The sequence below is a fragment of the Cibotium barometz genome, chromosome 66, assembly GCF_041138505.1.
Source record: "Cibotium barometz isolate CiBa-2024 chromosome 66, ASM4113850v1, whole genome shotgun sequence".
Classification (NCBI taxonomy): domain Eukaryota; kingdom Viridiplantae; phylum Streptophyta; class Polypodiopsida; order Cyatheales; family Cibotiaceae; genus Cibotium; species Cibotium barometz.
The window spans coordinates 11,432,963-11,446,644 of record NC_141111.1 but is presented as its reverse complement, the minus strand read 5'-3'; positions in this window follow the sequence as shown (position 1 = coordinate 11,446,644).

The following is a 13,682-nucleotide window of genomic DNA, read 5'->3' as shown; positions in this document are numbered from 1 at the left end:
TGAACTTTATCAGAAATTTATAGTAAAAACTCAGAAAGAGCATTTATGTATTGTGTTTTCATTCCTTAAGCTTCATTAATGAGAAGACTAAATCTAAATTTTCGTTTACGTATTGGATCCTTGATCCTCTCAGGGATTCCAGATTTCCTTTTTGTTTAAGAATTATCCAAGTTTTCTCGATGGATATTTTCACATTCTTTCTCAAATTTCTCAAAATAAGATATATTCAATATTCTTCTTTTTGAATAAAAGATTCATGAGATTTATAAAATCAATTATACCTATATTTCTTCTTTCAGTAGTATAAGCACTAGTCAAATGAATCATTTCCATAATTTTCATAAATTGAATGATTCTAGAAAATTTATGCATACCCTTCTTTATTTTTCTGACAATTGAATAATGCTCAAAACTCCTCTTTTTGCATAAAAATTATTTCGCGTAAATTTATTCCCATAAAATGATAATACTCAGAATTTCACTTTTGATAAATAAATAAAAATACTCATATTTTAAAATATGCCAAAAATTCCTCTTTTAACATTTAAATGTTTGAATCTAGAATATCATGGGAATTCCTCTTTTAAATAATTATATCAAAAATTTCTCTTTTCTCTAATTAAATAAATATGCATAAATACTATAAAAGTATTTTCCATAAAAATAATAAAAATCATTATTTTTGCATAAAAATATCTATATCTAGAATATGATAGGAATTCCTCTTTTTGCATTATTAAAAATTATGCACAAAAATAAGATTTATCTCTTTTCTTTGGAAAATTTTGCCAGAGCTTCGCCGAAAATGTTCAACTTTCTAATTTAAAATGAAAACTTGTAATGAAAATATGATAGAAACTCTTCTTTTTAGACTGAAATTAAATTATGCATACATAGCATAATTATAAACATAATTAAAAGCATAATTATGATTAATTCTCTTAATTAAACTGAAATAATCATTCCTCATTTCTAAAAAAATTTAGCATAACCTCCTTTCAATTTAGGATGAATTTATATGATTTTTTCATACCATAAACAAGATTAAAAGAATTAATCTTTCTTTTTCTTAGATTAAAAATCATGAAAATAACTAATCTCTTTCTCTAGCTTGTCAAGCATGGAATTTGGCTTAAGATAAAGATATTATGAATAAGAATCATCCTTCTACCAAGGATTTAGCCATAGGAATGACTAATCTTTTTAAGAGAGATATTTTCTTAAAGAAAAACATTTAGATTAAGCATAAAAATTAACATTAATCTAAATAGAAATTATGAATCTTTGGGAAAGCTTGATTTGAAGAAAAAACCTCTCTCTAGGCCAAAATAGGTAGAAACAAGATCTTTTATATTTCTGAAGAGGGATTTGATTTTACAGGGAAAGATGTTGGACATCTTGAGAGGCTAGGGAGGAATCTTACAGGCTATTGGATGAGCTTTGGGGGTTAACTTGATCTCATGATCTACTTTGCGAGACGGAAGCATCTCAGTCAGCTCTCGTGGAACACATCTGCATACTCACTTAATCACTCTGGTTCTTTAGCCTTGCATTTTATATTTACCAAATTTATCTTAACGACATAAACAGCTTGCCTCTTTTTGAGCCCTTTTAACAATTTAGAAGCCTTGACTAATTGCAGCACCGGGGATCTGAAAATTCTAGTTCCTTGAACTTTATTCCCGTGAAGGTCAAGGAAAGAGATGGTTCCATTGTGGTGACAATGAATGTCAGCCTGATTCTTATGGAGCCAACCTATTCCAAGGATTCCATCATAGATTCCCAAGGGTAATCTGAACTAGCAATCTATTACGTTTCCATCTAGACTAAACTAAATAAGGTCTGTCTCAAGGTGTGTGAAAAGAATCTTTCCACTGGCCAACTCCACTTGCATAGGTTTCCCTCATTTTTGATTTAGGACTAACTTACGTAGACATCCTAGGGAAATAAAAGAACAAGTACTAGCTGAATCAATCAAAAGCTTGAATCGCTTACCGTGGTACTCTGCTAGAGTCTAGAGGACTGAAAAATTGACGATTCTTCCCCTGATGCTCAGTTGCGGCATAGATCTGTCCTTTTTCTTCCTTCACTTCCTCACCTAAAGTGACAGCTCTAGCTATTTGCAGTCTAAAGTGGAACTCTCTCTTTTTGGTTACCCCAATTCTGGGAGGGAGTTTGGAGATTGCTTTGCATGGAGGCTGCAGGCTGAGCTGGCACTCTTCTGGGGTTGCCCTGATTTTGGCATAGGGAACCCTAATTGGATTGATACGAAGGAGTCTGTCTCTGAATTCTGGAACCCTGGCTTCCTTGGCCCACAGAAGGAGATGGGCAATCCTCTGGTGACCAAACCCCTAACATTCAAAGCACCTATTCTCACTTTGAAGCTCTTCCCTCTGCATTCTTGAAAGAGCCGAAGTTCTTGAGAAAGAGCTTCAAGGAAAAGGTCTTCCTTCATTCCTAAAACTTTCTAACTCCAGATTCTGGTTGGGACCTTGGTGTCTCTTTGGAGGTGGAAGATTGGAAGACTTTCTCGGTGTTTGGAATCTCTTGAAGGATGAGGGAGCTGGTTTTGGCAGGACTTTAACGATGAAGGCTTTGGCAAAGTCCTTCGCTATTCTTACAGCTTCAGCCATGGAAACTAGCTTGGCATTCTTGACCAGGGTCTCTAAAGGTTCATTCATTCCCCGAATGAACCTGGCCATGAGTTGCTCTTCGTCTAGTGGTGGTGAGTACTTGAGGAGAAGAGCAAATGCCTGGTGATATTCTTCAATAGTTTTTCTCCCCTGGTTTAGCTTTAAGAATTCATTCATCTTGGTCTTTACAAATCCAAGGGGACAAAATCTCTTCCTTAGATAAGCTTTGAGATCATTCCAGGACTAGGTATTCCTATCCAGATGGTGTCGCAATGGTTTCTCCATGCCACCTTGGCTGTTTCCATAATCTTCAGCCTAGCAAGAGCCATTTTTCTCCTCTCGTTGTATCCGCCGGTGACATCAAAATATTCCTCCATGGCCTCAACCCACTTCTCCACAGCCTCTCCCAAGTTCTCCCCTTCACCTTTGAAGGGTCCTGGCTGAGTTTTGCGAAGGGTGTTGAGAGATGTAATCACAGTGTTGTGTGTATGTGGGAAAGCACCCTAAAGGTGCAAGATATTGTGGGGCAAGATAAGAATGCCACATGTAATATTGAATGGTGTGTGAGTGTTGACCAAAAGAGTGGAAAAGGGAGTGCCACATGGATGATGACATGTAAAGTGGGATAAGGCTAGAGGGCCTATATCATTGTATGGTTCATTGTGATATGCAATAGAATAGAGATCAAGTGTTGAGTGTGCAATCTCTTTCTCTCTCATGTAGTTTTTAGTGTGGTATAACCCATCTTAATTATGCTGCTAAATCTTATGTCCTTTACCACATGATCAATCCCATTTTAGAATTGTTAACATGGTATCAGAGCGTGGTTTATGCTAAGGGCTGAGCTGCAAGCAAGAGAAGCACAGGAAGCAGTACAAGGGGTAAGAGCTTCATCTACTCTTCCCTATTTGTGTTAGCAACTACACCCTTGTCGGGAGCTCTACGGGAGGCACCGGCAAACGATCTTTGATTAAAGAGTTTTCTTCACGGGAGTAAAGCTATAGGGTATTTAAATGGTAAAATAGGAATTCCTATGACAATTGGAATTCCATCATTTAGATGGGAAAAGAGAAATTCCTAGCATATTGAATTAATGGGTATTGTATTATGAGAAATATTAATGATAAAAGAGAAATTTTCATGACATTGGAATGCAAATAATTAAATGCAAAAAAGAGGAATTCCCATGGTATTTGAGATCCAAGAAATTGAATGGAAAGAAGAGGAATTTTTAGTATAATTCAATTTATGATTATTTATCAAAAGTGGAAATATGGGTAGAATTGATTTCTGTAAATCCCATGAATTCTTTTATTCAAAAGAGGAATATTGAATATAATTCAATTGAGGAATTGAGAAGGAATATAGAAATAGTCATTCGAGAAAATGACCTTTAATTAGGCCAAGCAATTGGTAGAAATTTAGAAAAAGTCCCATTATCGGAATCAGACTAAAAAAAGCTACTAAATGGGAATAGCATGTGAAATGGATGTAATAAGATGAAAATAGAATGTGATAAGATGTAAATAGGATGCGATAAGATGAGAATGGATGTGGATGTGTATGTGAAAGAATGGATGTGGATGTGTGTGAAAGAATGGATGTGGATGTGTATGTTGAAGAATGGATGTGGATGTGTATGTGAAATAATGGATGTGGATGTGTATGTGAAAGAATAGATGTGGATGTGTATGTGGAAGAATGGATGTGGATGTGTATGTGGAAGAATGGATGTGGATGTGTATGTGAAAGAATGGATGTGGATGTGTATGTGAAGGAATGGATGTGGATGTGTATGTGGAAGAATGGATGTGGATGTGTATGTGAAAGAATGGATGTGGATGTGTACGTGAAATAATGGATGTGGATGTGTACGTGAAATAATGGATGTGGATGTGTACGTGAAATAATGGATGTGGATGTGTACGTGAAATAATGGATGTGGATGTGTACGTGAAATAATGGATGTGGATGTGTATGTGGAAGAATGGATGTGGATGTGTATGTGGAAGAATGGATGTGGATGTGGATGTGTATGTGGAAGAATGGATGTGGATGTGGATGTGTATGTGAAAGAGAGGATGTGGATGTGTATGTGGAAGAATAGATGTGGATGTGTATGTGAAAGGATGCGATGTTGATGTGAGTGAATAGATGAGATGATGTAATGTGATATGAATCAGGATGTGAATGAATGAGATGTGATGTGATATGAATCAGGATGTGAATGAATGAGATGTGATGTCATGTGAATCGGATGTAAATGAATGAATCGAGATAAGAATGAATGAGATGAGATGTGAAATGAATGCGATGAGATGGGATGTAAATTGAATGAATGACATGTGATGTAAATGAATGAGGTGTGATGGGATGTGAATATGGGTAGATACGAGTGGATGAGATGTGATGAGGATAAATGAGGAAAGATGTGATGAGATGAAAAATGATGTGATTGGATGAGAATAGGAATACATATGATTTGGATATGGATTAAGTAATGTGGATAAATGTGGAACAACGTGAAAGACAAGAGTTCGTTATAGAAACTGTATTTTTTAACTATTTTTAAATGACTGTTTTATGTCAAGAATGCTAGAGAAGAATTTTGACCATCTTCTTGTGAATGTGGTCGTGGAGACCTAATCTGATAAAGTTGCAACAGCTGACGGAGAGTCAATGGAGGACGTCTCGTGTAGCAAGGTCGGCCGAGGTCTTGACTAGCCTCGGTTCAATTAAAATGGTGAGCTTTCGGTACAATGGATGAGGGACCAAGGAAGCGGCCTATGAGTGAAGCACTAGGTCACCTGCAAAGGATCCTAGAGGGTGCCGACCATACAGTGCTCGGGCTCTGGGTCGTCGAAGATACCTACACATGTGTCACGGAAGATATTGGAACAAGGAGTAAGAGTTGTTTTCTGAAACCGAGCATGGATCTGGTTGATTGACCTTGCTGGTCCTCAACGGATGAGTCCATGGCTCTTTTATATGGATCTGTTGGTTGATCTTGCTGATCTTCAACGAAGATTCCATCTTGATTTTTATAAGTGATTATATTGTCAGGTACTATGAGCTAGGAACTATCGAAAAGGCCCCTTAGTGGACAAGTGGTGAGCGTTCTGGTTGCCAATGATGCCATAGGTACACTCATTTAGGATTCAACCGGAGATTTTGAGGATTATGATCAGTGACACTATAGTTTCATAAAATGATTGTTTTAAAGATAGCTGAATTTGTGAAAAAGGCAATTTCATATTGGGTGTGTAAGTGGTGTGACTGACATTAAATTTGCGTGAACATCCAGCTACTAGGGGACCTCAGAACTCTTTTCCTGGTACCCGGGACAAAACCTAACCAAATTCCAAATTGGATCCCATCACTACAGTGGTTGGGCGATTGGCTAACCCATGGGACTGGATGGGGTTAGCTGGATGGGGTTAGGCTCGACTGATGGATCCGTAAAAAAATGAGACTCAATTCTGTTATAGTACGATAGATGAAGTAAATCTCGACGGATAGTAATTGTTCTATGGAAAAAGAATCAACAGCTCTGTCTCTGGATGGGAAAAAAAGCGTTGGTTTCTATGATCCAAGTACAAGTTTCTTCCTTGATCTGACCAAGTGGCTCACAGGTTTGGTTGGATCAGTTTGGTCAGTAATGACCCTGACTACGTTAGAGTATAAATATCCTAGAGGATTCGCCTGTTCTTTCTGGTAGGGGGAAGTTTTTCTGGGTTCGGTTTTTGAAGAACCAAGGGATCAGTCTCTTGTCCGGATATCCGTGGTGGTGGGCAAGGCCTCGCGAGTGAGGGATCATGCCCTATGCAAGAAGTGCTCCTTCCGCTGCTAGCACCCCCGAATCCGTTGCGCGAAGGGAGCAGGGATCTTTTAGCTGGTATCAGAGCGAATTGGCTAAAGTGGATCAACTGAAAAGCCAAAAATGTCAAAAATTTGTGAAGTAACAGTAAAAGGTTGTAATTGTGTGATAAAATTCATACAAATTGATATTCAGAATGAAGATTCATAAAATTGAAAGTGGGTCTTCAGATGAAGTACCACAATTGTATGGAAATCCCTGATTTGCTTGAGGCCTAGACATGATGGTATTTATCTTATAGTTCCAAGGACCGTGACTACCCATATATACCAAGGGTATAACTGCAGCTCTTTACTGTTGCAGTATATACGAGTAAATCTAAGACTTAAAATTATGAGCAAAAATGCTATCCAGATGATGAATTCGAATGTGGTTGATATGATTTTAAAATTTTGGTTGAGAACTGATGAGTTGATTTGGATTTTAATTGAAAAATGATGATTCCTGAATTTTGGTTTAAATGTAATAAGCTGAGCAAAACCACAATGAGGATGAATGTTTGTATAACTGGAATGACATTAATGACTTCAGCAAATCACTATGAGATTAGTGGATTGTACTGACAAATTTCTATTGTTAACACTTGACCCAGTGGATCGAGTTAAGGGATGTCAAATTAAAAATCTGTAAAATTGAAAATTCCCATGGAGGTCTGTTCAGATAAAAATTTTGGTCTAATGGACCATTCTTGTGATAAGGATTTGAATGATATGATCTGAGTGAATTGTTATCTGATGATGAGTTCTATATAAGGGATCTTTATCCTAGGATTTTGTTGGGTTGGTGGTCATTGCTCTCGAGGCAGCTACAAATGCAAAGTAGGAAAATGTCACCGAGGAGGAGTTCCAAGCGGCGCAACAAAGTGTATCCGGTGCAATTGTGACTTGGACACCAACTCCAACACAAAATATTGACGAGTCCAAGTCCAACATTGACTTGGACGAGTCCAAGTCCAACATTGACCTAGAGCGAAAGGCTGATGGAGACAAAGATGATAAGCAAGAGAGGGTGCTAGAGATGGACAGTTATGCTATGTGGGGCGGAAGAATGTGATCTACTATAGGACCATATACGGCTCTTGCACCCACCACATCGGACACCTCCCACCCAATGAATTTGTGATTATTCACAAAGAATTCGCACCCAATGCCAGCTTCCCCCTTTTTGCATTAAAAACCTTCTCAAAGCAACTCTACGTGGCCACTAATGGTCGGTCGGTCGGTCAGTTTTGTAATCCTAATTAAAAAGTCATTAGTCATGACCACTTTTGGGAGCGGCTATAGAGGCAAAGTGCTTGCCCAATTAGGAATTTCCAAGTCGCTTGGCCATGACTCACCTCAATAAATTGCCAATGCTATTCTAACCGGCAAGCTCCCCGTAGCTAAGAAGTGACGAACCTCTCTTGTAAAGAGTATTCCCAAATCCCACATGTAAATTTTTATATCAATACAATGCTGAAAGTTTCTTTTAAGTACATGTGTTTGATTTGTAATGTAAAAGTATTTGCCATTTAATTTTAGTTGGTTTTCAAGTGAAATAAACGTGTTTTCCCTTGATGACATGGCCGCAAAATGTGTGTAGTCTTTATAAGTGACTCGTTGAGAGAATCTTTGTAAGTGATGTGTTTGTCACTCATTCTCAAGAGCACATTGCTCACTAGCTTTGCTAGACGATGTAAATTTTCCCAAATCCCACATGTAAATTTTATATATTAATACAATTTTGAAAGTTTCTTTTAAGTACACGTGTTTGATTTGTAATGTAAAAAAGAGGAGGGCCAGAAGGGTGCGAGAAAGGGCTGTCTGGGGGCCCCGCATAGGGCATTTTCACACCCTTCTAGCCATCATGTAAAAATATTGACCATTTAATTTTAGTTGGTTTCCAAGTGAAATAAACGAGTTTTCCCTTGACAACATGGCCGTAGAATGTGTGTAGTCTTTGTAAGTGATTCATTGAGAGAATCTTTGTAAGTGATGTGTTTTTCACTCATTCTCAAGAGCACATTGCTCACTCCCTTTGCTAGATGATGTAAGTTTTCCTGAATCCCACATGTAAATTTTATATCAATACAATGCTAAAAGTTGCTTTTAAGTACATGTGTTTGATTTGTAATGTGAAAAAGAGGAGGGCTAGAAGGGTGCAAGAAAGGGCTGTCTGGGGGCCCTGCATAGGGCCTTCTCATACCCTTCTGGCCATCATGTAAAATTTTAATTTTATTTTGTTTTCAAGTGAAATAAATGTGCTTTCCCTTGATGACATGGCCACAAAATGTGTGTAGTTTTTGTACGTGACTCATTGAGAGAATCTTTGTAAGTGACATGTTTTTCACTAATTCTCAAGAGCACATTGCTCACTCCCTTTGCTAGACGATGTACATTTTCCCAAATCCCACATGTAAATTTTTATATCAACACAATGCTGAAAGTGGATTGATTTGTAATCTAGAAAAGAGGAGGGCCAGAAGGGTGCGAATAAGGGATGTTCGGGAGCCCCGCATAGGGCATTTTTGCACTCTTTTGGCCATCATGAAGAAATATGTGCCTTTAAATTTTAGTTGGCTTAAGTTATACCACATCCAATTTTAAGGGATTTGAGTTTTAATTATGATAAAAACCTTCAAATTTTAGGAAAAAAGCTACAAAAATTTTCAGGAGGGTCAAAGGGGGGCGAAAATGGCCTGTATGAGGCCCCTGTACATAGCATTTTCGCACCCCTCTGGCTATCACGACTTTCCTAATCTTAACCCCATTTGAGCCACCCCATGTCCTTCGCAATGAGAGTTTATCCTGAATTGACACATCTTACTAGAAAAACCATGTGGGCTAGAAGGCTGCAAAAAGGGGCCTTCTTCACACCCTTCTGGCCCTTTATTGAAACGTGATGGAAAGCACATACACAATTAAATCAAATAGACAATAGCAAGATAGATTGCACAGTCAACAATTTCAAGATGTTCACATCGACAATTGGAAGATATATTACACATTAAAAATTCATTAATATCAAAAATTGAGATGCATCATTGAACACTCCTCATTTTTTGTTCCCCTTTTCTCTGTGAATACGGCGGGCCAATTGCATATCCTTTACCGTTATGGACCCGCTTTGCATGGATGGTGCACAAGTTTGGTGTCCCTCAAATAGATTAACAAGATACACTTCAACGGCTTCTTGCAAGGCCTCAAGGGCAACCGACTGCATCCGACATTTCATCTTGTATTCCCATAAAATTTCTTTGCACGTTTGTGAGAAAGGTGCCCTCCGGATGAAAACCTCTACGAACTTCTGGTAGTGCCGTATCTCCTAGAAAGCCCTGTACCCTAAGCGTCTCCTGTGCGAGTGGAGCCACGAGGAAGACGATCGACTAAACGTGATTGTAGTAGGCAGGCGAGGCCTGTAATAGGTTGACTTCCTTCTGTTTCATTTTGAGGCTGGTGCTTCTTCCTCTTGCTCCACTTGCTGCTCTTATTGTTGCTCTTGCTCCTGCTGCTCCCCTTGCTACTCTTACTATTGCGTGGTGACGCATGGCAAGGTCTTTGCCCCTATGGCGGGGTGGTTGGGAATCTCCATGTGCGCCCATGTAGGCTCCCACCAGTCAGTGTCGGTGTTTGTTGCGCTGCTATCTTCCGTGTGTCGTAATCCACCAACTTTACCTGTTTGCTTAGCCGGGTTGGAGCTGGCTTGCTCTATCAATTTTTTCTTAAGATTGCGGTTGTAACGCTCCAAACTCTTATTTGTGTTGTCCTTCAATCGAGTGTGTCATCCTTCGGTCATCTTCTTCACTGTTTGCTTTGTACACGTCATGGTAAGGAGAGCTGAGGGTAAGGATGGGAAGGCTCTCGCTGGTAAGGAATGGGTGAAAATAGAGGTCGACCTTTATTTATACAAGAGAATGCCATCATCGCAATAACCCTAAAAAATCCTAATTTTAAGAGGTCACTCATGCATGCAAACAAATTGTACGCATGCTAAATGCATGGGGCATCATTCGAATAAGTGTTCACTGTGGAGACTATTGATAAAATCGAGAAAATTCTTTATTGGTCCGGAAGGGTGCAAAATAGCCTTTACGGCCAAATTGCACAGTGAATTTTCGTACCCTTCTGGACACTTATCACAAAGCATCAAAACACATGAATATGTGGAATACAAGCATGTTTTATTTCAAAAATCAACATCTTGAGACTTCTTCAAGTATTACAAAGCAACATAAATCTTTGGGATACAATTCAAGTCATTAAAAAAAACTATATTTGAAGGTATTAAAAAGCTTCCTTGCTACCAATCAAACCTAGCAAGGGAAGTATATCAATCTAACGAAATTGTTAATGACACATGACTTCACGGTCCTCGAAACCAATGGGGACTCCAAAAATTGCAACAAAATTTACACGATAGACTATCGGTGCTCTATAATGTTTCTAGGAAACCGCAACGCCCTCGTGCGGTCTGCTTGTGGTATGGAGGGGTCATTACGTGGCCTCCTGCTCGTCAGCATGGAAAACTGAGCCCTGTTGATGCTACCTACAAAAACAAAATTATCTATCTGGGCGGCAAGGTTATGCAAATCTCTAACTTCTAGCTCCTAGGCTGAGAGGGCATCCTCATCAGGTTGGATGGGGACCTCGATAGAGAATTAGTATCGTGTGAGTCTGGAAGCAGTGATTGTGCCCATGAGAAGTTGAGAGCTTGTGTGCTCTCAAAGTGCTTGTACAAAATAGACAAAAAGAGAGAGGGTGCTTATTTATAGTGGCCAATGTAATCATTACATGAAACCCTAGCACGCACCAGAAAATTGGGTTTTTAAACATGAAAGATAACATGGTTCTATATTAGGCAAAAAAGAACCATTTACATTCGCAATTATAACACCTGATTACATTCAATAGACAATATCTCCATAGATCAGCTACACATCAACCCTCGGCCTCATTCAAGTCTATAGGGACCCCTACGTGTAGCCCTCCATGCCGCATGATATGCAGGTCTTGTCCCTGCCCTCCACCTTGTTGTTTTCTTACTTTTCATTTTGGCAATTTGGGCCAATTTGGACATTCGAGCCCTCTCCCTTGAAAGGCTTCTTCTAAAGGTATAATGGAAGAACGAATCAAACATTTCTTTGAGATAGTTTGATCGAGTCCTGCCACCTCCATGTCTTGTGTCCTTGAAATAAACTCCCCTTGCACGGTAATGAATTTTCTCAATTCCTTGGGTGCTCCACATGTCAAGCGAGCCGTAGGCGTTCATGAAATATGCACCATGAGCGAGCTCCAATAGGAGTGCTTTTCATGTGGGAGATGATCTACATAAGCTTTTCCACACATGCTGCTCTCTCTTGATTTACACCCTCAAGCTCCTTGATTTTCGCTTTGATCCTGAAGTAGGCCTTGGTGTACACTAGCAAGGTTAACTTGGAGCACATGCAACTATGATGACAAGTAGAAGACTCTACCAGCGTCAATTGTTGCTAATCTCTTGCAGTAGCCGAGCATCTCATTCTCACCATACTGAATAAATGATGGTAAGTCTTTGAAAGTGGGTGGGTAATGTACTCTTGGGTCAACTGGGTATAAATTCCCATCAACCCATAGATCCACATTAGTGTGACCCCCTTGTCTATGTATATTCCTCTCCTCTTCTGTAAGATGAACCTTGCTCGAAGTTGCATACTCTTCCAACACCCGCACATGCAAATCCACCTTGTGCCGATTCAATGGCACATTAGTGTTAGTGATTTCACACAATGCCATGCTAAGAAGGAGTTAATAGTGGAAAAGAAGAGGGAGGCCCTAAGATCAGAGTAGAGAGAGAGAGAGAGAGAGAGAGAGAGAGAGAGAGAGAGAGAGGGAGCGAGGGAGGGATAGGAGTTGAGATTACAGGGAGTGAGTTCATGCCATAACCTTCCAAGGAGATGAGATTATAGAGAGGGATGATGTAGTCACAGGAGAGAGAGAGAGAGAGAGAGAGAGAGAGAGAGAGAGAGATTTTGCAGGCCATTAGCTCATAGTAGAGAGAGAAAGGAAGAGTTGAGAGTAGATGAGAGGATTGTAGAGAGAGGGATAGAGTGAGGCTATGCATGCCAAGCTCACAGTAGAGAGATGAATAGAGAGAGAGAGAGAGAGAGAGAGAGAGAGAGAGAGACAGTTGGTTCAATTTTTGGGGGAAAAAGAGATTGAAAAATGATTTTTGACATATATATGGGTTTGGGATAACTTTTAAAGAAAAAAAGTGAGAAAATGAGAGAAAAAAATTCACTATTTTTGCCCCCCCTAGTTGTGAGATTGATGATATGGAAAGTGACAAGAGAACTCTAATTTGGTTGATTTGGTGGGGAAGTGGAGGCATTAATGAAGGAGAAAAAGGTGGATGCATTCAATGATGAGATAGAGTGGGTTTTAGGGAGAAATCAAGGTTAAAAATTGAATGTTTTACATATATATATAGGTCTAGGGTTTGTTTCAAAGTATAAAGCTTGCAAAATGGGAAAACAAAATTGTCCATTTTGGCCTCCTCCTTAGTTATGAGCTTGCTAGAAAGAGAAGAGGAGAGAGAATGACAACATTAGACCCTATTTTTGTAGGGGAGTTATGGGCTAGAAAGCTCAAATTATAGGCTCCGAGTAGCCCTCTTGATTGACCTTCTCTCCTTCAGAAAGCATAAAATTAGCCTTAATCCCTAAAAATTAGGCATCCTTACAAGGCCCAAAAGATGTCCACCAAAGGTCTCCTAATGACGTAGTTACATGTGTACGCACATAGGTCATTGTTTTGTCATCGCCATCTTTATGCACCCCCATACTACGTCTAGTTAACTAAATTATGACAAGCAAGAAGGTGAGGTAGCTGTTAATCATCCAGGTTTTGAGGTGGATGTCAATGTCTTCATACAGCCTAAAGCACAAGAGGGAACCCACCCATACATGTTAGATGTAGACAGGAATCCCATTCTAATCATGTGGTGAGGCTTTTGCAAGGTAAGTAGAGCTTTATCTATGGTGCCCACTCACTTCATTGCAATTTGTTTCAAGTAGTTTAATCCATCTATATTCATTGTCTTTTTTATTATTGTTCATTCATATATATATATAAATAAAAGAAGCATGTATGGTAGGTGGTTACATGAGACGTTCACTGTGATCGAGGAGATGCAGTTCTAGATTACTTTGCTGAAAC